Consider the following 27,953-nt stretch of genomic DNA (forward strand, 5'->3'; position numbering starts at 1 on the left):
GTGTTAAAACAAGCTTTTCTCTCCTGCTTGGAACCCTGATCCTAACAGTGAGCACTCAATGGCCACTTTAGTTATTAAATGCTCTAAGACCTATTTTGTCACTTTGTTACGAACTCAACCTTCATTCTACAATTTTTAAAGTATTTACGTTGCCATAGTTACGAAAATAATAAACACATCAATGTTAGTAAACTATGTATAAAATAAAATATATTCAAGAAAAAAATTGGAAAATATGATAATTACGTAAACATCATTAATAATCGAGTTAAAATTATAACATTGCGTGTTAAAAAATAGGAAGCAAAGTATACGGCGCGATTATACAGGCTACTTTTGGCTACATATTACCTATGATGAAAATCTTCGAGCAACACGGAAGGGAGGCGGCATTCGCACTATTTCCCCTCTGCCTAGGTACAAGATCAATTGATCTAGCGCGGGTAATAAAACTAGTTGCGCTCGGATTTTTCACTAGACCGAGTCCAGACGCGCGCGTGAACACAGCAGCAGTAAAAATGCCTAATTGCTCGGTTTTTTGTCGTAAAAAGAGGTCGGAGACATCAAATTTACAAAAAGAAGGTGTTACATTTCACTTGTATATTATTTTTTTACATATCATACGTTTAATTACATTTAAAGACAATTATTATATTTTAGTCTCATGTAATTGTTGGATTTATTGATTTTGCTCGCCCAGTACAAATTGCGGATCGGTCGAGCGACAAATCCGACTTCTCATCTGTCAGAACACTTCGACGAAAATGTGTTAGTGTGCGTGTTGTGACACTTGTGACTCGTCCGTACACAAAAAGAGATCGAGGTTTGTAAGATTTGTCTTTGAAGTGTGTCATTTTCTATGTATTCGTGTCGTCATTACAGATTGGATTTTGTATGTAAGTGTGTGTGAAGTGCGACTGTGTGCACCTTTCCCCCCGCCAAAAATTGCAGAAAGATTTGTACAGTAAGATATCGCTTGGGCCCCTCCCTTCCGATGTGTCGGAAGCCGGTGTTGCTCGAAGATGAAAATAGTACACACATGAGAAGAAATCTTAAAATATTAAAATAGGTATGTATTATATTATGGTCCGCTTCCGTCCGCATCATGACAGCGGCCGTCTCCTACTGCTAAGTTATCTAATAGAGTGTGCGGAAAGAGAAGAGTCGCAAAATGTAGGGGAGCCCATACATTATACCTACGACTCTTCTCTTCCCGCACAGACCCTACGTATGACCTTAATAGCGATCTTAATTTTATAGTAAATGATTTCAGTGCCTAGCGCCCCATTTCCAATGCAAAATGAACCCACGCAGCGGGTTTTTGGCAGTAAATGTGTTTAAACCTTATTTAAATTTTCATATTCTGAACCACCACCAAAAGTTTTTGAAGAAAGTTTTATATTTCGTGTTACCAAATTAACATGAAAAACGATTGTTTACCTACCAAACACAAGAACTTGAACATTGGAAAATGAACTATACATAGTAAAGAAAAATAAATAAACTCACAGAACATTTGTACCCATGTTTTATTTTATACTTAATAAAATACGTAGGAATTCTTGTGTACATATTATAATACGTCTTGCGGTATGTTCTTACTATGTGTTATGTGCACCCAGCAACAAAAACAGCAACATGTCTATGTACCGCTCCTTGTATTGAGCCTTAATTCTTATTATGTAACTTCTACATGCATACGCACGATGAACACGATCTTCTTGCATGCATGTAGCGCTGGATGACATCCGGGTTTTCATGGAAATGTTGTGTTCAATCATAGGTTCTTGCCTAAAATCAAAAACTGCTCGTAAGCAATGTGATCTTCGCAAATGTAACAGTAAAATATATAATAGGAAAATATGATGTCAAGTATAACTCATTACCTTTGTACTAAATCAGTTTTTTTCGAGCTATTAACACATTCAATACCACTAAGTGCTACGGGTTACGCTCGTAGCGCGTAGCCACGGTTTCGTCGTATGTAGCGCGTAGTCGCTACGAACAGTGTAGGTACCCGACAGTCGGGTTCTTGGTGTTGAATGTGTTAATTGATTTATCCCTTAAAGTTTTGCTTGAAGTTCACGTACTGTTATAAATGAATAGATATTACGTTGAAAATTGCATGGATAATTGTGAAAAATCTGTGTATTTGTTGTGTTTACAAGTTGACAGAAATGTCATGTCGGAAACGCAAGTATTTTTCGATGACTTCTGTCACGTTTGTTCGCGTAAAGTATTTACGTAGAATAATTCTAGCTCAGTTTTCATTATATAGTTAGAAAGAGAGCGTTTTAGGTGTGAAGTTAGGCACGTATGGAAAACTCACGTAAAAACGTTTGTAACTCATGGTACCAATTGAAATTTTTAGTTCTTTATGTGACCGGTAGAGGCACTGTACAATTACTCCATACATTTTCCTTAACTTTCTCACTATCGACTGCCATTCACGGAACTCATGGTAGAGCTTCTGATACGAAATTTATTTAAATTTACAAAACAATACAATATACTGGGTGATCAATCCAAATGGGTCAGTATGGAGAAGTCAGAAACAATGAGAGATAGCGAAATCTGTTCTTAGGAACCATGGCGTCGATTTTAGATTTAATAATAATGGCATTTTTTTTATACTCATACATAACCGGGAATCGAACCTGGTCGAAGTCTTTGTAAACAATGTTAGGTATAAATTCTGCAAGTTTTTTCGTTGTTATTGTTGAAAGTTATTAAGTGTTCCATTTTCAAATTTATAATTGGCACGCCCGCTGAACGAATGCGTTCTAAGTTTAAATAAACGCAATTTGTAATGCATAATGTCGATGCAGATATAAGATATGCATAAGTGGTCTATCCAGATAAATGATTCATAACGATGACCGATTCATATTAATGACAACATTTTGCAAATTATTTAAATTGTAGGCATTTCAAATGTTTACACAAGATTTCATAGTAAAATTTGGTCCTCATACTTTCAGGATCAATTATACAAACAAATACTACACTCGATTACATAAAGAATATTGACTAGGTTATTGATTAGGTTAGGTATTGATCAGATCGGGGAAATCCTGAAGAAAGGCCAGGTCAAGAGCACCCTAAACCGACGAGCGTGTATGAGGAATGTCATGAAAGTGAAGGAAGCGAAAGATGTATGTCAGGATCGTAGCAAGTGGAAATCCGTGGTCTCTGCCTATCCCTCCGGGAAATAGGCGTGATTATATGTATGTATGTATGTATTGACTAGGTTTGATTCCCGGTTATGTATGAGAGTTAAAAAAAAACTTTTAATGCCATTATTATTAAATCTAAAATCGACGCCATGGTTCCTAAGAACAGATTTCGCTATCTCTCATAGTTTCTGATTTCTCCATACTGACCCATTTGGATTGATCACCCTGTATACTGTAAATTTTAGATGTTAAAACAACGGTTATAAGTCCGATGAAAGATAAACAGACTGAACCCTAAGAGAAACGTCAATATTAGTGATATAATAGTGCCTCTGGCAACAATGAAACCCACGAACTCTGGCTTCGCAGTCAAACAATTCGATGCTACCTAACTCAAGGGGCCAACTATTGATATGATATGATATGATATGGGGCAATCTTACACAAATCCACCTAGCCCCACAGAAAGCTAAATAAGGCTTGTGTTAAGGATACTAGACGACTATATATAATTATATTATAGATAGATATGGATAAATACTTAAATATATAGAGAATTGGCGACCCACCCCGGCTTCGCACGGGTTACACAAAACTTTAACAAATTATATACCTAAACCTTCCTCAAGAACTACTCTATTGATAAGTGAAAACCGCAAGAAAATACGTTCAGTAGTTTATGGGTTTATCGTGAACACACAAACGGCGGGGGACTTTGTTTTATAAGGTGTAGTGACGGATGTCTGAGTTACGGATATAACTCAGGAAAAAATATCTGTGATGAATACGCAAATAAATGCCCTTATCAGGATTTGAACCCGGGACCTCCTGCTTCATAGGTTCATAGGCAGGGTCACTATCGACTTAATCCATTTGATTTCCGGCGCCACCTAATCGTATGATTGTTTTATTGACTTTATAATTATATAAACAAGGATGAAAATTTTGAAAATCGAATGTACGTCGTATTTCCATCGCAAAGTAACGGTACATGCATTTACCAGCGAAATGCTATACATGGAAGTATTCTGTCCGCTCAATTATGACCCAACGCAAACTACCCCGCGATAGGCGGTACTTACAAACTGCTCGATTGGCAATCTCAGTACCACCGAGATGACAGTCAGTGACAAATGGCTAAATTGATTTATAAAAACAACGTTTTTTTGTAATTAAAAATATATTCATGTGTCGTGAAGTGGTGCAGAAGTTATTTTAGTTCATACCAAGGACAGTGGAATCACTTTTCACTTGTAGTAAACAGATAACTTCAGTAGAATTTGGAAAAAACATGACGATTTGTTTTCAATACTACCGTGCTAAGCTAAAACGTAACAACTGCATACGACTTTCATAACAACATACGACTTTTTAAATTGCGAGGATAATAGAGATGGTGTTATGCTAAATGAAGTAGACTATTTTATTAACTTGTGTTTGGTTTAGGTATTTTCTATATAATTATAAATGTAGTAATAAATTCCTTCTTACAGATTTGTATTTTCCTTTTTTATTTCATGAGATGGAGCTATAAAAAAACTACCAAGTTATTTCAAATTAATAATCAAATTTGGTATTGTCATTTTACATTACTTTCCATTCAGATTCCCACAAGATGCTATTCGCAGAGAACTATGGAAAAAAGCTGTCCAATTAGAGAGACATGAAATTGAGTGGAAGCCTGGCAAGATATCTAGAATATGTTCTACTCATGAGATATGACCCGTGAGATAATCATACCCGGTCTCCTATATGTAGATACATTTTTCCTATCATGCTTTCACTGAATTAATTTAACAAATACACACATTATCTGAAAATGTTGATCATTTGAATCCACCCTCTACTTTCACATATATGTAGGTTCTCTCTCAAGCCATTTCCGTCAGTAGAAAAGAGCGGCAAACATATTAACTCACATTATAGACGGGTCTAACGCGAATTATATTCAATTACCTTGATTTACCGACGTAAATCAGTTTCGTTTCGTATAATGTGAGTTAATATGTGTTCAAAATGCGAAAGTTTAAAATATTATAAGAGCGGCAAATTTAGAAAATCTAAGCGCGCGAACGGCTGTGGTCCTATACAAAATTTTAATTTTGCACCTTTTTCTACTGACAAACTTGCTTGACCGGCTATATACATATAAAATATTCTGAACTGAAAGTGGGGATTTATTGTGACTCCGCCTGTTCAAATATTTTTGACCCGATTCGTGTACCCATGTAAATTTTGCAGACTGTATAGCCAGTCCGATTTCTAAGATCAAGTTCGCCATACATTTACTATGGCGTACTTGATCTTAGAAAAACGGACAGACTATACCTGAACGTGACTTCGCACTGCCATGCAGATTGATAATAAAATATACAAAATACTTATTATAGCGGAATACATTTATACAACAATGATATATTTACTTATGTTGAGTTAGTCTGTCATGTCATAACAACATTTTAACTAGTTATCTTTTAATCTGCATTAAATTATTATACGTGAATTATTTGACTGGTTCTTCACTGTATGGCATAAACCTATCCCTGTCCAAGTCATATTCTAATCAAATATGAACCGCGAACTCTCAGCGGCCAGTACGTACAGCAAGAAGGTTATTAGCGGATTAATGTCGCTGATTGGTAGTTATTGACATTATATGCATTTCATCTACACTTAGCTATGTACCATTAGTGTAATAAAGATGACTCTTATTTTGTTTACCAGCTTTGATTACAGGCTCTGTAAACGCGTCGTCTTATTTGAATGCAGGCGTAATTTTGTATGTGTGCTAATTTGGCCCGAGAATTTGAACGGTAATGTTCCTAAAGGCGGTATCCATGGTTATATATGATCGCAGGCATTTACTACAAACAACAATAATATTTTCACCACACCAGCTCGGAAAGGCTTACTTTGTACTTCAAAAACTGATAGCAAAGTTGCATTTTATTCACATGTGAGGCAAAGTAATCAAATGCAAATTTTGAGTTGTTTTTGTTATGCTTGCTGGTAGAATTGACTTTTAAATGATGATTTTGGATGATAAATATTTAATAACATTCATTTGGATTTGATTTTGTTTGATATTTTACATTTAATATTTGCTTCGGGTTGGTGTGGTGAAAAATTTTGTGTTTCACTCGGGGGCAAATTTTGTTTAACCCTCGTGCTTTGAAACCCTCGCAACGCTCAAGATTCCATTTTTCGAACCACTCGCTACACTCGTGGTTAAATTTTGGAATCTTTCGCTTACTCGGGTATCAATATTAGCACGAGCGGTTAAACAACCACTTTGCCCCCTTGTAAAACAAATAACTATTTTAGGACCCTGCGTACATATTCCACAATCTACCTAAATAGAATGAATTCCATATTCAAAAACAAAACAACTGATTTTGGGTCTCAAGAGGGTATGTCATTGAGTCAATTTGTTCCTAAGATATCAAAAAGAAATAGAATTTGGCTTCATTTTAGTCGTGGTCTCGTGGATATTTAGTATATTTAATGCCAGCCATTCGGCGATTTGTGGCAGAATTTTAAATTCTCGTTTACCTGACGTGATCATAAAGAGGTTTACGATGTTTGGCCCGAGCAGGACGCTCGGAAAACTTTATTATAGTTCTAACTCCAAGTTTCAAGTGCGGAAAAATGGTTAAAGGTACGTGGCTACAGAAATATTGGTTCTCCGATATTTCGGATCGGAAATAAAAATAACCATTACCTACTTTACGTCAATACAGGTAAGTGTGGCATAGAGGTAAATGTGACTGGGCTTCACAATTGATTAGTTTGCTTAAGTAATATATTACAATTACAATTTTATCGAGCTATAGATATCCATTGAATTCACAATAAAAAGCGCGCACATTTTTAGTTTAATTTAATTTTTAAATAAATCTTTATTTACATACAATATATATACAGTGGTACTACTAAACGAAATTAATAACTAGCTTAAATCTAAAATAGGCCCTTGAGGCATTGTACCAAGGATGCTGGCGGCATTTCCTCGCTGTATCGCAATGCTGAAACGTTGTGCGAGGTAGCCGCCAGCTCTTCGGTCACCAGTTACGTCAACCAGACGCTTCGCGATTTCTGCGAACAACTTATGCGCGCTGGGACCCCATGGACCTAGAGTTTCAACACCAAATTTAAATTCGTTCAGTTTTATTCTACATATGGTTTTTTTTTTCTGAATTAAACAGTTTCATTTCATTTTCATACCTACATGATTGTGTATCATCGTTATGTACGCTGTTGTGTGATGAACGTGAATATTTATTCCTGATGCGTGGAATTTGCGGGCAGTTACTACAAAAACCGGCCAAGTGCGCGTCGGACTTGCTCACGAAGGGCTCCGTAGTATTACGCAAAAAACGGCAAAAAAATCAGGAATGTTGTATGAAAGCCCCACTAAAATATTAATTATATTCTGTTTTTAGTATTTGTTGTTATAGCGGCAACAGAAATACGTCTAATCTGTCAAAATGTCAACTGTCTAGCTATCGCGGTTCATGAGAAACAGCCCGGTGACAGACAGACAGACGGACGGACAGCGGAGTCTAATAATAGGGTCCTGTTTTTACGCTTTGGGCACGGAACCCTAAAAAAGCCAAATTGGTTTAAGTAATGCAGGCCCGCGTAACGTTCTGAACATTCCCAATTCCCAATAACTCTTATTCATAAGTAAATCGATAGCTATATTAAAATTCAGGCGCTCCGGGTCGTTTGCAAACGGACCCTTTGTTTTCGGTTATCATTTTTCGCGCTCGTAATTTTTCATTTAAATTTCAAATTTCCCGATTGATTCGGTGAAATAATGTTTTTCAGGGAAATAAAATGGGGGCCGGTGTTTCGAGATGTTTACGCTTTTAAGTTTTCGTTTACAATACGAGGAAAACGGTGGTTTATAAAATGAACAATGAAATTGTGGTGACGTTGAAAAAGGATTCAGCAATGTGTCATTTTTAGCGTTCCGTATCTCAAAAAGAAAAAACGGAACCCTTATAGGATCAGGTTGTCCGTTCGTCCACCCGTCCGTCTGTCTGTCTGTCTGTCTGTCAAAACCCTTTATCTCGGGAACACGTGGGGATATCGAGTTAAATTAAGACCATGCTCAGGTCTATGGTCCCTTGAAGCTGTGAAATAATCAAACTTCAAAGTTAACGTAAAAAAAGATATGGCCCTTTATATACGTATATATCGACACTCTCATCAAAATTTATAGGGTACTTCCCGTTGGCCTAGAACTATGAAAGGCAAGTAATAACGTCATACACTACAAAACAGGAAAAATCTCGAAATTAAAAATTTGTAAAAATTAAACAATTAAAAATAAAATAAGTTAAATTTGTACGGAACCGTCGGTGGGCGAGTCCGACTCGCACTTGTACGGTTTTTTATCTTGTGTCAATAAGATTTGCTCTTTTATAAAACATTGTTTAATAATAATAATAATAATAATAAGAAGGCGGTGATCTTGGACACGGCGCGGATAGTCCGCCGGTTCCTCTCTCTGCAGCCCTGACCACCGGTAGCTTGGGCCTTGCCCCGCTGCTGGCGGCACCCTAGGTTAGGTTTTTTATAATGTGTTTATATTATTTTTTATTGTTTTGTAAGTGTTTTTATATTTTACTTTTATATTCATATTATAAAATAACCTAACTTAAGATGATAAATTAATAATAATAATATTCTTTATTGTGCACAATGAAAACATGATTAAATACAGCAAATATAATATAATATAATATTTAATATTCACATTCTAACAGCAGCACGTAAATATCAGTTTCTTTCATTTAATACATTACTCAATTCTATTGATAGGAATATATATTAAATTATGGGGGCAGTATTAAGCATCTGTATGTTATTTCAGAATTTGGATTGATCTCAGACTCAATAATTTGAAATTTTTATATTGTATTACATACTTAGTAGAAAGGGTTAATTTAAAAACATATATTAAAAATCATGGCATTTTTTCGTGATAAACTTACCTACTATTTCATACACCGCAGATATAAAGCTTTTTCAATATTTTACTTGAACGAAATGTTGAGTCATGCTAGAAATATTTATGTAAATCCTCTAAATAGCGCCCCTATAAAAGCTGATTATCCATCGTTTCCAGTGCATTGAGCAAGTCAACGATCGAGTCCAGTGACTGCGTCGAGTCACTGCCCTTAGCGCAATTAGCTCGACACGTGCAACAAATAATTGGCTAAGTTATATATTACACAAATACATACTGTAATCTTATATTACACTGAGAGATATAACACAGGCAGGCAGCCGACGCCGCCACAGAAAACTGCGTCACAAAAATGATTTTTTAGTATTTAAGATTTTTATTAGGTATTGTATAAATATATGTTAGTTTGTAAGGTATATCTATGGGCCTTAGTAGCGTGAAAATAAATTCTTTGATTGATTGATTGATAACATAGTTACGAATGACTATTTTACTGTAGTTTCGGGAACAAGTCTTAATTGTAATTTTTTTTATTGATTATAGTACATTACTACAGAGGCCGGGACGAAAGGGGTTGCCGGCCGAAGACATATAGACGGCCGAGCGAAGCGAGGCCGTATAGGTCTGAGCGCGGGCAACCCCATTTCCCGCCGAGGTATGTATAGTTCTTTTCTCAAACATGCAATGAAATAAATAAAATAAAAAATCCACGAAACCCAAGTTTTATTTATAGAAAAAACTAAAAGTAAACTACACCCAAAATATAACCAACACGTACCTATATCATTATCACGCGTATGTTTTACACTAATCGTGTATTTTTACTACCCGTATATTTTCATGTATCTTTGATTTTTTCGCCTTGTATCCGTCTGACTGTCGTTTTCGTTTACATAGTTTACATAGTCTTTCATGTTGATATCATGTTTCACATACATCGTTGCTTTATGCATGGAGTAAATAAGTATAATTTCCACAGTGTTGACGAGTTTGTAGTTACATTCATTTAAAATATGCCACAAAACTGTTTCTAATAAACTGTAAGCCATTTTTCTTAGTTTCTCAAATAATAAAATTGCCATAAGCAACCATATACATACTTCTTCTTTGACTTGGTGGCAGAGGCAGCAAGTTATTAAAATCAATTCTGCTTACGCTGCCAATTTCAACACCTACGATTACAATTAATATTAATTTCATTATTTCGTCGGAACTCATATTAAATTCAAAAAATCAACAACGCACCATAAATCCAATAAAACAGAATGAATATTTTTCAACTTTACCTCCATAACAATTTAAAAAATATAACTACGCGTGTTTGAGTAGACCTTTTTACCGCTAACGTTTAGATGAAATATTTTAAATGTTTTTATTTGTATAGTTAAATTTATAATTTAGAATTATAAAATTATTGAATGTATTATTTATTAAGTTCATATTGATTTTATACAAATAAAACTGCAAATTATAGCAAGCATTGTTTTTTGTTTTTTTTTTTTATAGGCGTAGTGGCAGAGTGTCATTACGAACCATAAAGCAAATACTGCCTCTAGTTTTTTTTAATGGATGAATGCCACGATGCTGTGTCACAAATATCTGTGAAATGAAAATTAAAAAAGAGGACTTTGCGGCCTGCAAGATGTGTATGAAATTCCATTAACGACCTTTTGTCCTAGCCGCACCTGAAATGTCATACTTCGCAGCCTATTATAAGGAACATAACATCAATATTTCATTGCATGTTTGAGAAAAATATATTTTGGGTTATCCGGAATTCTAAAACGTACCAGGACGACATAAATAATAATTAATAAATTTAATATGAAAAACACCCCATACGCTAATCATTATTGTAAACCATTTTTTGACAAAAATGCCTTACACCATTTTGGAAAAGAGCTGATACTCTAACTGCTGGATTAATTTAATTTATATATATTTTTATATGCCGATGTACACTTTAATACCTAAATGATAACATAATGGCGAATGAGAACATAATGAATTCTTTTTGGTATCAAAATGTAAGTTTTAAAAAAGCCTCATGGTCACTACCATCTAAGCCAGCAGTCCGTTGAACAACCAACCCACCTCATGATCAAATTGTACCGTATATGAATACCTCCCCGCTCAATAATTACTTACTGCACAATCGATAGAGCAGGGGCACGGCGGCGGAAATCGAATCGAGCACCCGTCCCGAGCCGAGGGATTGGAAAACGTGCCACGGTCAGGTCTAGTGCGGTCATTTCAAATGCTAGGGAAAATTGACGAAATGATAACGGTACTTAATTATGACTGTTATTTATTTTCGTGTTTTGGACTGAATCAAAAGCAGCATAATACATACACATGACAGGTAGAGAGACACATAGACAGGCTTAGTGGGAGCAGATAGAGTGAAATTACCCCATACGTTAGTGATGCCAAACGGCGTCATGTTTATATGAAAAAGTATTTTTTTTATTACGCTTTTTTTATTTTCTTAAGGTTCACCAACAGTGGCAACAACAACATATGCACTAACACACACTATTCAATTATGATTGCGCCACCAATTACAGGCGAACACAGCATGCATATTACTCTAAATATTTTAATAAGATAAGAAGAATTACCATGATGCCTAATAAGTCTAATAACTAGGTAAAAACTAAACAATAAATAAACCTAAAATCTACAAAGGGGAATGTCAAGAGGCACTTTGTGTGACTTAATATAACCTCAGAAGAAAATGTACGTTCTGAAGACCTGAAATGGGTTAAAATGAAAATTATTAATTGAAATCAATGACTGGAAAGGCGTTTAAGTGACACTTTGGTCGAAATTGAGTTCGAGAATCAGGCACTAGGACAATGCAACTATAGTTTTAGTAAATGGAATATTAAAACACAGGTTTAATATCAAATGAATTCTAGAATTATCGTATCACCTACAACAACTCCTACAAGTATAACGCGGTACGCTAGTTGAATGTCATGTCGTGATATTTCGCGACACGTGGCCCGCAATACCCGACGCCACTCGACCCAGTTGTGTCGCGGCATTGTACACATTTAGCAATATCTAGCAAAGGTTGTCATTAGCAAGAATTAATGACGTCTAGTTTATGAAATCAGTAACAAAGCATAAAGTTGTTCGAAAGTCGATTTAAGAATGCACACTTACGCTCATAATATCGGGTGAAATAAATAAATGACAAAAAGGATTGTCGCAAATGTCAAAATTGAAGTTGCTGTCTGGATTTTTTACATTTGCGGCAGCAATGCAGTACCTGAACAATGCAACGTAGCATCAAGAACAAAGTCTGTTTTTCATAGGGCCCCTTCGTTTCCCATAAAGTTTTAAGTCATAATGTATTGTTTGTCAGATTATCATTAGTCATAAAACTGAAACCGTAAACTTTTCAGGATTTTCGTCGTCGATTTTCGGTTATCATATAGATATTTAGGTTAAAGTGACGAAAATGCGGGCAAACAATACATTCTCGGCTCGATTCGGGAAATGAATTAGAGATTCACTAGATATGAAATAGTAATGATATGTGACGTTCCACGGCAAAAGGTACCTTATGGCGGCTGGTGCCGGGATTCGGGAAATGAATTAGAGATTCACTAGATATGAAATATAAAAGATATGTGACGTTCCACAGCAAAAGGTACGTTATGGCGGTTGGCGCTTACGCTATTATTAACGCCACTCCAATATTATTGCGGCGCTATGGGACGTAAGCGCCAGCCGCCATAAGGTACCTTTTACCGTGGAACGTCACATATCTTTACTATATCGTATCTAGTTAATCTCTAATTAATTTCCCGAATCGCGCCGTTTAACTTATAACTTTATGGGAAACAAAGGGACCCCGTGAAAAATAAACTTTTTTTAAATTTAGTAGAATATAATTCAACTGCACACATAGAATACCTGTTTTATTGCAAATTTCATCAAGTATTTTATGTGTCCATTTCCCGAAATACATTTCGAACCGGGTAGGGCACCGAGCAACTCTCGCAACGGAAGTTGCGTACGACGCATCGCGATTGCTTCCGGCCGTGCCCGTGACGTGACCCGGGCCCATGCCGCGAATATCCGATCATGTGATTCTAATGACAATTTTTTCAGACATTTTTATCCTTGATATAAATTACAGGTGGGCCAGAAATGCAACCTTAATTTATTTGAATTTTGAGTGTTGTATGGTCATATAAATATTCAGCATTATCTTGACCTTAAAACCACATAACTATGGTTTTTCAAACTGCCGTAGTTTTATTTTTCTTCTGTCCGTTACAATCACTACATGATGATGATGATGCATTCCTGTTATCCCTCATTAGGGACATAGGGCTCGCAGAAGAATCCTCCATTTGTCACGATCTTGAGCGGCTACTTCCACTGGCTCTTTCCAGCCGAGTCCAGTCACAATCACTACATATACAGGTAAAATATCTAAACATGTACCCTAACGCATTGATATATAGAGTCGCATTTCGATATCTGATCTGATGATGACTGTACCAGTATTATTTTATATTCTTAAGGTGGTTCGCTTTCCATACAAAAAACAATTGCGTTATATTAAGTAATTACACGCTATTATTACTACCTACATAAATATGTGCGCATCTATCTACTTTCAAATGTTTATTTGCGCTAAATTGATAGTAAAACTTTGTTTTATACAGAAATACACGCAAAAAATGTTATTTTGGTATTGCATTGATAAAAAATAAAACGTTTTTTTGCGTGATTTCTGTATAAAACAAAGTTTTACTATCAATTTAGCGCAAATAAACATTCGAAAGTAGATAGATGCGCACATATTTATGTAGTAATAGTGTGTAATTACTTAATATAACGCATTTGTTTTTTGTATAGAAAGCGAACCACCTTAACCACCACATTGTCCAAACCATCTGCATTGCACAAGCATCCATCATCACAAACAAAACCGCAATGACATTACAACAACTCAAACGATAGCAATTTTCACGCGCAACAAAACCTAGACTAGACTGCAAAAACTCTATCTGTGCATAGCCAGGGTCACGCCAATACCTCGTTTGCGCTAATTTGCTTTTTATTTACAGGCCAATTCGAACGTACACTGATATCAGAATGACGTCTGACTGATGTCATTCAGTTATCGTGCATATCGCTCGTACCTATCGTTATATGTATTGGCGTGGGCGAGACGCACGACAGCTAAATAACGTGATTCAAATATCATTCTGATGTCAGACGTTCGAATTGGCTTGTGAGCTCGGTCAACGTCCGAAGGGTAGGGATTTTCCATAGCTGCGGGACTCGAATCCTTACATTAGGGGACTTTCTTTGTAAAATGAAAAACGATATACGAACGAACTTTAATAAAATCTAATTTAAGCGGTAGGAAACAAATCACTCAAATTAATAAACTGTATCCTACGTCGAAAATGGAACTAACATACTCATCAGATGTAAAGGAAGTTTCTTATGGTGTGCCACAGGGGAGCGTTCTAGGTCCCCTGTTGTTTCTCATTTACATCAATGATATGCCAAATGCTATTGATCATCCAATGGTTCTTTTTGCTGACGACAGCACCACAATACACAGATTGACGAAACTGAAATGACGCGCTTCTTAGGATTACATTTAGACAGTAAATTGACATGGAAAAATCAAATCGATATAGTATGTAGTAAACTAGACCAATACTCCTACGCTTTATATAACTTAAGGAAAGTAGCTAATCAGGCAACTGTGCTTACAGCGTATCACGCATATGTAACGTCAACTTTACGGTATGGAGTTATATTCTGGGGAAACTCCACAGATAGAGAAAGAGCATTCAGATCACAAAAGAAATGTCTTAGAGCAGCATGTTATGAAAAATCTTTAGAGTCTTGTAAACCCCTGTACACAAAACATCAAATACTAACTTTGCCTTGCCTTTTCATCTATGAAGTAGCTATACACGTGAAACTAAACATAGGTCAATTTACAAAACTTAATAGCATTAGACATCAAGGAGAAATATACGCAAAACCATTCAAAACGGCCTTACTTTCCAAAAGTGTATTCGGAATGGCACCTAAATTATATAATAACCTCCCAAAACCCATCTTAAACTGTAATAATCTACAACATTTTAAGAAAATTTTGCATGACTTTTTATCAAAAAAAGCCTACTACTCCATTCAAGAGTACCTCTGTGACAAATATTAACGTTATCGCCGTAATTAATATTAGATATGAGACCGCTTCTGTTAAATCATAAATTTGTAAATAATATTGTAATTTGCATTTGCATGACTTATGTTTTAAGTAGTAGTAAGTAGTTATAAGTGTGACTGTTTGTACGCCTTTTGGCAAGACCATGGTGATTCCATATTAAATCATGTTCCATCATTGTATATACCCATGTTCTACAGACAATAAACGAATTATGAATTATGAATTATGAATTATGAATTATATTCTCTGGGAACATTTTGAATGCTTATGAGGCTGACATAAACAAAACATTAAGTAAAATTATAGATTGGCTGACGAATAATAACTTGAAAATTAATTTGGACAAAACAAAACTTATGACATTTAAACAACGGACTAATTATACACCTAATTTAAATGTAGCTTATAAGGGACAAAGAATTCATGAGACTGACATGACCAAATTTCTAGGATTGAATGTAGACGATAAGCTGACGTGGAAATATCAAATTGACTCTATATGTAAGAAACTAAACCAACAGTCATATGCATTGTATAATTTAAGAAAAAGGGTGAACCCATCTGCAGTGCTTACCGCTTACCATGCCTTTGTAACATCCACTCTAAGATACGGCATAATTTTTTGGGACAACTCTACAGACCGAGAAATGGCATTTCTAGCTCAGAAAAAGTGGGTAAGATCCTTGTGCGGTATTAGCTTTGAAGAATCCTGTAAGCCTTATTTTCAAAATCTCAAGATTCTAACTCTTCCTAGCCTATATATATTTGAAATGTGTGTTTTTGTAAAATGTAACTCCCATCTATTCTTAAACTTTAGAAGCTCACGATTACGGGGTAAAATATTACATTCTGTCATACCCAAAACGATGCTATTCCAAAAAAATGTGGTCGGAATGGCCCCAAGAATATTTAATAAAATACCACAAGACATTCAATTGCTAGAGCTCAACCAGTTTAAAAAAGCCTTGAAACTGTTACTGATTCGAAAGAGTTACTACTCAATATAAGATTTTTTAGATGATAAGGACTTGTATTTACCTATTATATTTTGACATGCATGCTCTCAACATTTGTATGCCGTAAGGCGCCACATAGTGAAACTGACTGAACTGTAACACCCTATAACCTATGTTGGACAAATAAATAATTTTTGTTTTTTTTTTTTGATATTTCCAAATTTCGGGGATTTTATTTTACCTACTCGTCTTAAGTTCTTTATTTCACTTTTAACGATTACGTTGTTGGTAAATTAATTATTTGGTAGATTTTATCATGAAAACGAACGAAGGTTTTTATGTGTTTTATCTTATACTGCGCAGTCTAGTTAATACTTAAATATAAGGTTTTTTTTCTAATACTAAGTACTTTATTTAATGCTATAATAGTACATTACTACAGAGGCCGGGACGAAAGGGGTTGCCGGCCGAAGACATATAGACATGTCTTCGGCCGGCCGGCGGATAGGTCTGAGCGCGGGCAACCCCATTTCCCGCCGATAAAATAAAAAATCCACGAAACCCAAGTTTTATTTATAGAAAAAACTAAAAGTAAAGTACCTACACCCAAAATATAACCAACACGTACCTATATCATTATCACGCGTATGTTTTACACGAGTCGTGTATTTTTACTACCCGTATATTTTCATGTATCTTTGATGTTTTCGCCTTGTATCCGTCTGACTGTCGTTTTCGTCACATAAGTTTACATAGCCTTTCATGTTGATATCATGTTTCACATACATCGTTGCTTTATGCACGGAGTAAATAAGTATAATTTCCACAGTGTTGACGAATTTGTAGTTACATTCATTTAAAATATGCCACAAAACTGTTTCTAATAAACTGTAAGCCATTTTGCTTAGTTTCTCAAATAAAAACTTGCCATAAGCAACCATATACATACTTCGTCTTTGACTTGGCGGCAGAGGCAGCAAGTTATTAAAATCAATTCTGCTTACGCTGCCAATTCCAACGCCTACGATTACAATTAATATTAATTTCATTATTTCGTCGGAACTCATATTAAAGTCAAAAAATTAACAACGCACCATAAATCCAATAAAACAGAATGAATATTTTTCAACTTTACCTCCATAACAATTAAAATAAAAACTTTTTACAAAAAAAAATAAACCGACTTCAAAAAGGATGAAATAAAATATTATCCTTTTTGATGTCTATGCGTTACCAACTGATATGTTTGAAGTCGGTGCCAAGCCAAATTTTGAAGCATACCATGACTTTGGTGCGATTCGATAAGGATTTACCTACGTTGGATTGCCTTACACGACGAACGATGAACGTACTTTCTGTAGGTACAGTCGACGTTAAAAATACGTTTACACTTTTCGCCTTATTACAAAGGAGTAAGGTGCAAAAGTGTAAACATATCATTGACGTCGACTGGACCTAAGAACACACCTCAGAACACGATCAAACCTTTTTGGCGCAGTCCGTACCATGTTTGTCGGCACATTAGTGTAAATATAAATGCATTTTTTTGCCGTCGTATTTTTTAAAGAGCATTTCTTACTAATGCTCGAGCAGTCTATATCACGCAAGTGTGGGATTGGGACTGAGTTATTTCCCTTATCCAGAGGACTACATTTCAAAATATAAAACAATTCAAGGAATTTACCTTCTTGACAAATTTCACCTAAAGCGGTTCAGTTGTTTAGCCATGAAAAGGCGACAAAGAGGCAGACAGAATTCATTACACATTTATAATAGTTGTTAGTACAGTTCTAATAGGATTTATAGCCATAAAGCTGATTATTTTTGACTGGTATTGTTACTACTTGGCTTGGCACCGACTTCAAACATATCAGTTGGTAACGCATAGACATCAAAAAGGATAATATTTTATTTCATCCTTTTTGAAGTCGCTTTATTTTTTTTTGTAAAAAGTTTTTATTTTACCATTTTTAGTTTTAACGCATTGTTAAGAGCGCGACGCATGAATAAAAAACAAAATCATGTTTAACACTAAATTTGTGTACCTATTACTTTAGTAAATATGTAATCAGGAATTTTCTCGAGTCCGTCTGGGAAATTATAATTCCTGTCAACGAAATCCATCCGCCCGCACCGCCACTGACCCAATCCCTCAGCCCCCCGATCACTCAACCTCACAGCACATCAACCCCTGATCCAGGAACCCCTCGATCCTGAACCAGCAACCCTTCAACCGCCATTCCCCGACCCCTTAATCCCTGACCCCTTAACTCCTAACCCTAACCCCCGATCAGTAGCCTTACCAGCTTACCACGAGTTTGACATTGATATATTCGCTAGCATGTGTGTAACTTACTTCCTATGCATCTCGCTCGTACTAACCTTAGTGTGAGCGAGACCGAACAGCTGGAGCTAACTGTTACCATCGCCCTCCATCAAGCCACAGACCGAAACAGTTGGAGGCAATTTATAAAGCGCAAGTGGAGTCACGATCCTCAGCAATGGGGGAGCGATTAGAAAAAAGATGCATAAGACGTTAGCGAATATGTCAATGTCAAACTCGTGGTAAGGCTACAGTTGCAGTACATCAAATTGGTGGTATTCGGAAGCAAATGCTCGAGTTACCTTAGAAAACCCCAAAATCACATAACACGTGCCTTTAAAAATTGAGGAGTTCCCTCAATTCCTCATGGATTCCATCATCAGACCAGAACCAAAAATAATACGGAAACACCTTGGAGGTAACTTCTTCCAAACAAAAAAAGAATTACTCAAATCGGATCACAGGTGCCGGAGTAATCGCTGAACATACTTACATTTAAAGAAATCATCATCATTATCATCTAAATAATCATCATCATCAGGTCTACTTCATCAAATTGGTGGTTTTCGGGAGAAAATGCTCGAGTTGCTTAAGAAAACGCCCAAAACACCATGCATGTGCCTTTAAAAATTGAGGAGTTCCCTCAATTCCTCATGGATCCCATCATCAGAACAGAACCAAATTAAAATGGGACCAACTCGGGTGTAGCTCCTTTCAAATAAAAAAAGAATTACTCAAATCAGACTACGGATGTCGGAGTAATCGGTGAACGTACATAGAAAAAAAAAAAATAGCCACAACCGAATACAGAACCTCCTCCTTCTATGAAATTGAAGTCGGTTAAAAATATAACTACGCGTGTTTGAGTAGACCTTTTTACCGCTAACGTTTAGATGAAATATTTTAAATGTTTTTATTTGTGTAGTTAAATTTATAATTTAAAATTATAAAATTATAGAATGTATTATTTATTAAGTTCATGTTGATTTTATACAAATAAAACTGCAAATTATAGCAAACATTGTTTTTTTGTTTTTTTTTTATAGGCGTAGTGGCAGAGTGTCAATACGAACCATAAAGCAAATACTGCCTCTAGTTTTTTTTTTATGGATGAATGCCACGATGCTGTGTCACAAATATCCGTGAAATGAAAATTAAAAAAGAGGACTTTGCCGGCCTAGGCCTTGTCGCGTTACGTGCTCTGCCAATGAGTTGGTAGAGCACGCAACTGAGCAGCTGGGAGGTTGAAGGTTGGAGAAGGTGAGAAGTGATAAAAGTAAGGACTCAGGGGTAGGTAACGTTTATTTTCCAGGTTTGTATGGGTGGGTCAAATATGGCACTTCTGAGATTTAGGATCGTCCAGTAACACAGGGTAGCGGTGGTAGCGTAGTAGGTAGACCGATGCTCCGGGATGCGGCGCCTGGAGAAACGCGTTCACGCGTTTAGGCGCGTGGTAACTAGAAGGGCGCGCACAGGCGCGCGGCGTCTAGGAGGGCGCGCGCACACAGGCGCACGGCGTCAAGCAGGGCGCGCACAGGCGCGCGGCGTCAAGCAGGGCGCGTACAGGCGCGCGGCGTCAAGGAGGGCGCGCACAGGCGCGCGGCGTCAAGCAGGGCGCGCACAGGCGCGCGGCGTCAAGCAGGGCGCGCACAGGCGCGCGGCGTCAAAGAGGGCGCGCACAGGCACGCGGCGTCAAGGAGGGCGCGCAGAGGCACGCGGCGTCAAGGAGGGCGCGCACAGGCGCGCGGCGTCAAGGAGGGTGCGCACAGGCACGCGGCGTCAAGGAGGGCGCGCACAGGCACGCGGCGTCAAGGAGGGCGCGCACAGGCACGCGGCGTCAAGGAGGGCGCGCACAGGAACGCGGCGAGGGCCACCAAATCTGGGAGGCTTAACGACTTCGAGGTGGCGCACGTTGTTCGTATTTTATAGTTGTGGTATTTATGTTAAGAAGTAACGCCAGGAAGAGGAGGGTTTCTTGAAGGTGCGGGGCCTCACTTGGCCCCGCACGGACCCTTAATTTAGAATCTACTCAGAAGAGAGCTGGCGACAAACTCTGTCAGAATGTCGGTTGTACCGCTTTTATAGGTGAACTTAAGAACTAGAATTACATAATTTGAAATTTAAAATTAGTTGAGTACCAGTTATTAATTGTAACGAAATTTAGAATAACCTTTGCCAAAAATATACAGACTAGCCTTTTTAATGGTGAAATCCGAACAGTTGAAGAGTGATTGACGGGTTACGTCAATCATCTTGCAAAATGTAAACAATGAAAGAATCCCGGAATTTTCACCATTAAAAATAATGAAATTTCCCTAAGATTACATAAAATAATTGGAAAAACCTAAAGGTATGTATTGAGGTGGCTTAGGGCCGCATTGCATATTGAAAGTCATAGAAATAATAGCCCAAAGTAAGCCAGGCAGAAGTCCCAGTCTTCCCATGTATCCCGAGGGTTGATAAGGACTTCGAGAGTCTTATTAACGTCTGTAAATTTCAGATATAATTCACGAAGTATCGTAATGTGATCGCAGACATAATAAGCAAGTCAGAATGATCGGACGTGGAAAGCTAATTGCTGGAATTGGAATATAGTACGCAGAAAAAGGAAGGAAGGTAATGCTACATTACCCCAAAAACCTCGGAAAAAAAAACTTTGACGTAGTCTTATTAAAGGCAAAGTTTTTTTTTTTTGTTTAGAGAGTAAATTAGAGAGGTTGGGGGAAAGTAGGAAGGGTACGTAAGTCAAGTAAGTAGGTTAGTCAGAGAAGAGGGTCGAGAGGGAAAGGAAAAGCAAGCTCGTAGTGAGTATAAGAAATGAGATGAGAGAATGAGTGATGTAATGGGAGAAGAAGATGAAAAGATCGAGGAACTTCCCTGCACTCATACATCACCTGTCATAATCACACATTCGTAAGTCTCTTTCAAAGGAAGGGGATGTGGTTCACATTCAATGACGCACACTCCTAAGAAGTCCTCGCTATGACCTAGGCTTTTTTATAGAAGGGAGTAGTCAGCCGCTCCACTGGAAAAGATGATAAGATGAAGATGACCTATGGCTTATTTAACGAGTAGTCAACCGCTCACATATATACAAGAAATACCCTAGTCGGTTTAGAGCCGAGTAAAGAGTAGGTTTAGAGCCTACTTAAGTTTGTGGTAGGGGTAGACCTACCACAGTAGAGTAAAAAAATGACCATGAGGCTTATTTTTTGACAGAGTTGGCCTACCGCTCTGGATGAAGAGAAAAAAAAAGAAAAGGGGCACCTGGCTGATAAGCCACCCAAAAATATGGAGAACTATTTACAAGATGAATACACACATACACTTGATGAAAATGAAGACGTGGAGAATGAGGATTGATGAAGGATGGGCGAGCTTGAGGAAGGGGAAGGGGAGAAGAAGGAGCCGAGTAGAAGGCTGAAGAAAGAAAAATATGATTAGTAACAAAGTTAAAGAACTATAAAAAATACAAGTTATAAATAAATAAAAGTGATAAAAAGAGAGTCTCGCCTAAGTTATTTAGTTTTTAGATGCTAAGTGCCATATTGACTAATAGAGTAAAAGAGAGTAGGAAAAATTTAGATTAAGAAAATTATGCCGAAAGATTAAAAATTTATAGACGCGGATGGTGTCTTTAATTTAGAATTTTGTGAAAGCTCAAGACCTGGAAGATATTTACCGTTGGGCGCCAAAACTGTCGCGTTACGTGCTCTGCCAATGAGTTGGTAGAGCACGCAACTGAGCAGCTGGGAGGTTGAAGGTTGGAGAAGGTGAGAAGTGATAAAAGTAAGGACTCAGGGGTAGGTAACGTTTATTTTCCAGGTTTGTATGGGTGGGTCAAATATGGCACTTCTGAGATTTAGGATCGTCCAGTAACACAGGGTAGCGGTGGTAGCGTAGTAGGTAGACCGATGCTCCGGGATGCGGCGCCTGGAGAAACGCGTTCACGCGTTTAGGCGCGTGGTAACTAGAAGGGCGCGCACAGGCGCGAGGCGTCAAGCAGGGCGCGTACAGGCGCGCGGCGTCAAGGAGGGCGCGCACAGGCGCGCGGCGTCAAGCAGGGCGCGCACAGGCGCGCGGCGTCAAGCAGGGCGCGCACAGGCGCGCGGCGTCAAAGAGGGCGCGCACAGGCACGCGGCGTCAAGGAGGGCGCGCAGAGGCACGCGGCGTCAAGGAGGGCGCGCACAGGCGCGCGGCGTCAAGGAGGGTGCGCACAGGCACGCGGCGTCAAGGAGGGCGCGCACAGGCACGCGGCGTCAAGGAGGGCGCGCACAGGCACGCGGCGTCAAGGAGGGCGCGCACAGGAACGCGGCGAGGGCCACCAAATCTGGGAGGCTTAACGACTTCGAGGTGGCGCACGTTGTTCGTATTTTATAGTTGTGGTATTTATGTTAAGAAGTTACGCCAGGAAGAGGAGGGTTTCTTGAAGGTGCGGGGCCTCACTTGGCCCCGCATGGACCCTTAATTTAGAATCTACTCAGAAGAGAGCTGGCGACAAACTCTGTCAGAATGTCGGTTGTACCGCTTTTATAGGTGAACTTAAGAACTAGAATTACATAATTTGAAATTTAAAATTAGTTGAGTACCAGTTATTAATTGTAACGAAATTTAGAATAACCTTTGCCAAAAATATACAGACTAGCCTTTTTAATGGTGAAATCCGAACAGTTGAAGAGTGATTGACGGGTTACGTCAATCATCTTGCAAAATGTAAACAATGAAAGAATCCCGGAATTTTCACCATTAAAAATAATGAAATTTCCCTAAGATTACATAAAATAATTGGAAAAACCTAAAGGTATGTATTGAGGTGGCTTAGGGCCGCATTGCATATTGAAAGTCATAGAAATAATAGCTCAAAGTAAGCCAGGCAGAAGTCCCAGTCTTCCCATGTATCCCGAGGGTTGATAAGGACTTCGAGAGTCTTATTAACGTCTGTAAATTTCAGATATAATTCACGAAGTATCGTAATGTGATCGCAGACATAATAAGCAAGTCAGAATGATCGGACGTGGAAAGCTAATTGCTGGAATTGGAATATAGTACGCAGAAAAAGGAAGGAAGGTAATGCTACAGCCTGCAAGATGTGTATGAAATTCCATTAACGACCTTTTGTCCTAGCCGCACCTGAAACGTCATACTTCGCAGCCTATTATAAGGAACATAACATCAATATTTCATTGTATGTTTGAGAAATAGTTATTTACGATACAAGTGCGGAAAAGAGGAAATTCGAAACGAGTGGCGATAAATCGACACGAGTTGCCAATTACCTATTCGCACGTGTATCGTACAACGTTTTACAGTACATATGGCCCTTTAAACTTTTGACATACGCACGAAAAGTGCTATTTAACGCACTAGTGCGGGAAAATAGGACCATATCTACTGTAAAATAAATTTGTGAATACCTATCTACATAAGTAGATACTTTCATCATAACAAGATAGTGCACGGACTCAAATTTAAAAACTTATCATTGTTTACTATAACTTGTAACAATATTAGTAAGTGTGTAAAACATAAAAATTGAAATTTACACAGATAACGATTTCTGTTGCCGCTATAACAACAAATACTAAAAAGTACGGAACCCTCGGTGAGCGAGTCCGACTCGCACTTGTCCGGTTTCGGTATTTTGTAACCTAAGTCTGATACGGCTTTTTTCCAAGCACTTGATATACAGAAATAATATTTCAAACATAACAGTAATGTAATTTAGATCGACGACCAGTCTGGACTTTATGAGTCACTGTACACGAATCAATCGAACGCTCCGTGCACTATTGTCCAATCAGTGAGCCTGTCACTGAGACTGGATTGAACTGCAAAACTAATACCTACCGAACATACACAGCGCAATCGGCTCCAAAATTTACAGTATGTTTATTTTCACATCACCTATTTGGAATAGGGCTTTTTCTTCCCTGCTAGGAGGGATCAAAATAACACTTCTTTTCTAGGACACTATTATTGTTATTATTGCATACTATTTTTTAGCTTAAATAATATTTTTAACATAATAATTTCCTCTATTTTAGAATTTACGCCCACTCCGTAAATATGACATTTTGCGCCCTTGTGACACGATCTACTATTTTACCCAACTTAGTGAGGAAAGAGGCTAATATTTTCTGGTTGTTTGTTTAAAATGCCTGTTTATAAGTACTTCTTTATCAAGTCAAGTCTTCTTCTTTATTCTAGTTATTTATCTTAAAGACGGTTCAAGAACTCGCATGCGAATTTAGTTACATTTCGGCATTTGATCGATCGATTGAATTTGAAACAATTTATGTCGGCAAGTATAAGTCTTTGCACAGTCTAAATGAACTTTAAGCCATAAAAAAAATGTAGCCTTTTTTTGTACATTACGGTACTATTAATTATGTATTTTATAAAAAGCTCTTAAATAACGCTACTGTTGACGCTGACTGTACAATACGTTCACTGTAAAAGCTCATTTCCAAAGCGTAACTTAGTGCACGTAGTTCCAAAGTAATTAAAAAGAAATTAACAATATTCAAATACACTATCCGCCGGCCAGAGCAAACTCACCTCTGTTGCAAAGGTTTGCATTATGGTGAAAGTTACATTGCTATAAAAGTTAGTTTTCATCCCTGTTGTTTTGTTTATCAGATGTCCTTCTGTTTTAGCATATTTAGAAACGGTTTCATGGTTGCGAAACAATATTTAATCGTGTTTTAAAATAGTTTATGGAAAAGTTCTGTAATATTTAAAATATCAACTCGTTCTCTGTTTACACACACAGTAGAAACGTCAATATTTTATATGCTCTTAGACCACAAACAAAGTTGGGTGTTTTTACGGTAAATATTCTTTAATTATCCTTGTCTTAGATTATGAGACAATTTTAATCGTTTGTATGATTTCATAAAATGGTTAATGTCACGAGTCACGACAATATTATCAACACGAGCCGTGCTGTGACATAAACTTTATGAAGCGCATTTACCGCCGAGGGATTTAATTTAAACTTTTCAATGGAAAATGACCGGCTAGCGCCACACTTGAGGATTAATTGAAAAATATTAATAACACTTATATGATATGTACTTGTAGTAGTTTATGTGAACATAATGAAAGGCATTAAATTACGAGTTTGGGTTTATAAAACGAGCTGAAAGCGAGTTTCGTAAAAACATCACTTTGATAATACTATTTTTCGTTAACCCGCCCGCTTCGTGCTACCGCGTCCGCTAGCGGACGCCCTAAGTATTTCTAACCGGGTTATTAAAACCAAACAATATTATCTCACATGAAAACACTCCTAAAACGGTTAAAATCCCCAATTATCTCAATATCCAAATATCCATATTTGTAGCATTTTAATTTTAGAGATACATAATTACCTTCGTACCTACCCACCTACCTACTTGTGGCTTGAGTTCAACTAACGTAGAAACGTTAACATTACTATCCAATTGAGTTACATTACGTGGCATACTAAAGTAACATAGTGAATCCGTCCCTAGAGCCAGCTTCGGGCTCGGCGACCTTAATTTAATAATATAATTTGATACGGGATGAAAATTTAAAATATTTCAGGCGGGAGTTTAACGTTATAACAAGAGGTATTTTTAATTTTAATACTGAGTCATTTTTGGCCTTTTATCTATAGGTATCGCCAGGAGAGATGAGGTGAATGATTACACACACCTACATGGAGTACAAATCGCAAAAACAGTATTGAATGAATGTGACTTAAGCGCGCGATATTAAGCTAAAAAAACTCTGAAGAAACTTTATGTCTATATTGAGGTTGGCGGTTCAACTATCGTTATAAAAAAATGTTAATTTCAAAATCTCCCTGTCATAATTAGGTACCTACATGAGGTACATACATTGCTGTTGTGTGCGTGACTTCAACTCTCCTGGCTCCAATTTCACCACGGTGACAGGTGCGACAATTGTAAAACATCACTGTTGCTGACGTCACAGGCATCCATGGGCTACGGTTACCGCTTACCATCGGGCGGGCCGTATTCCTGTTTGCCACCATCATTGTTTTATTAAAAAAAACTTTATTATATCGGAAATAAACAGATATTTCTCTTGCTAAGTTTATGACAATTGTCACAAGAAACACTACAATTGTCACGAAATTCCGACATATACCTCATTACCTGTCAAGAATTACCTACAATTCTTCTAAATCTTGACAGTTGTCAGAAACTTCGCAAAAGAAATATCTGTTTTTTTCCGATATAATAAAGTTTTTTTAAATAATACAATGATGGTGGCAAACAGGAATACGGCCCGCCCGATGGTAAGCGGTAACCGTAGCCCATGGATGCCTGTGACGTCAGCAACAGTGATTTTACAATTGTCGCACCTGTCACTGTGGTGAAATTGGGGCCTGGTGATAACGTGACCTATACGCCACAGCGAGACGCACGGGCGGAGGATAGCAAACGGTTGATCCTGAAGACGGACGTTACGATAGCTGGGTACTTCTTTTATAAGTAAGCTTATAGCATACCTAAGTCTATCGATTCACACGCGTGTAGTAATTTTAGCAAATACTTACAAGTACCTATAATTTTATTCAACCCTGTAGATTCCCTAAATTCACCTTTAGTATGACGTGGGTTTCCTTTGAAACATAATGTATGGAGGCCGGTCCAGGTACTTGCCTGCGAGTTACCGATGTAAATATAGGCACATATTTATTTCAAAATATATGGGTATGTGAATTATCCCTGGCCTGTCTTGAGTTTAATTTACTAACCTACTAATGACGACGTGTTTTTATGTTTGTAAAATCAATACCTATTTGCTGTTGATTTTTGGCTGAAAGTGGTTTGCCTATTATATTATATACACGATGATTATTAATCGGTGATCAGGAACCAATTTTTTTTATTCAGTTATCGATGGCGATCACATTTAACTATGAAACCAACTGCGAAATCGCGGAAAAAAAACTCTCATAGAAAATATCAACATCGGACCAGCCCTACTGTATGAAACAGGCAATTTTTTTTTTGTGATTTCGAGGTTGGTTCCATAGTTAAATGTGATCGCCATCGATGACTGAATTAGAAAAATTGGTTCCTGATCACAGTGATCGCCGATTACATTTCTTGGTGTATATTGCTGAATTTCATTGTCATCTCGCTCACGGTCGCGAAATTGACGACTTTATGATTTCACGATTTCATCTTCGCCATATCAACAAACACCTATTATTCCTTCGAATAAATCCTGAGGGCGTCCGCTAGCTGGCACGGGTGCACGGAGCGGCCGCACGCGGGCACCACGCACTGTAGCTAAAATT

At 37.5% G+C, this 27,953-nt stretch overlaps 2 protein-coding genes and 1 long non-coding RNA gene across 12 annotated transcripts in view; 2 read left to right on the top strand and 1 right to left on the bottom strand.

Moving 5' to 3' along the window:
- The window catches only part of LOC134792614 (disintegrin and metalloproteinase domain-containing protein 11), a 721,926-nt gene that overhangs the window by 549,288 nt on the left and 144,685 nt on the right, over positions 1-27,953 (bottom strand). The window lies entirely within an intron of this gene.
- On the top strand, positions 20,885-22,288 carry LOC134793189 (uncharacterized). The gene is made up of 3 exons (XR_010144502.1): positions 20,885-21,002; positions 21,153-21,268; positions 21,872-22,288. It is a non-coding gene; the product is annotated as an uncharacterized LOC134793189 (long non-coding RNA).
- LOC134792636 (large ribosomal subunit protein bL21m) overlaps positions 26,686-27,953 on the top strand; it is a 155,267-nt gene continuing 153,999 nt past the window's right edge. The window contains exon 1 of the mRNA XM_063763889.1: positions 26,686-26,692. The gene's annotated coding sequence lies outside the window, so the exon portion shown is untranslated. The remainder of the gene's footprint in view (positions 26,693-27,953) is intronic.

The sequence above is a fragment of the Cydia splendana genome, chromosome 8 (genome assembly GCF_910591565.1).
Source record: "Cydia splendana chromosome 8, ilCydSple1.2, whole genome shotgun sequence".
NCBI classification, from domain to species: Eukaryota; Metazoa; Arthropoda; class Insecta; order Lepidoptera; family Tortricidae; genus Cydia; species Cydia splendana.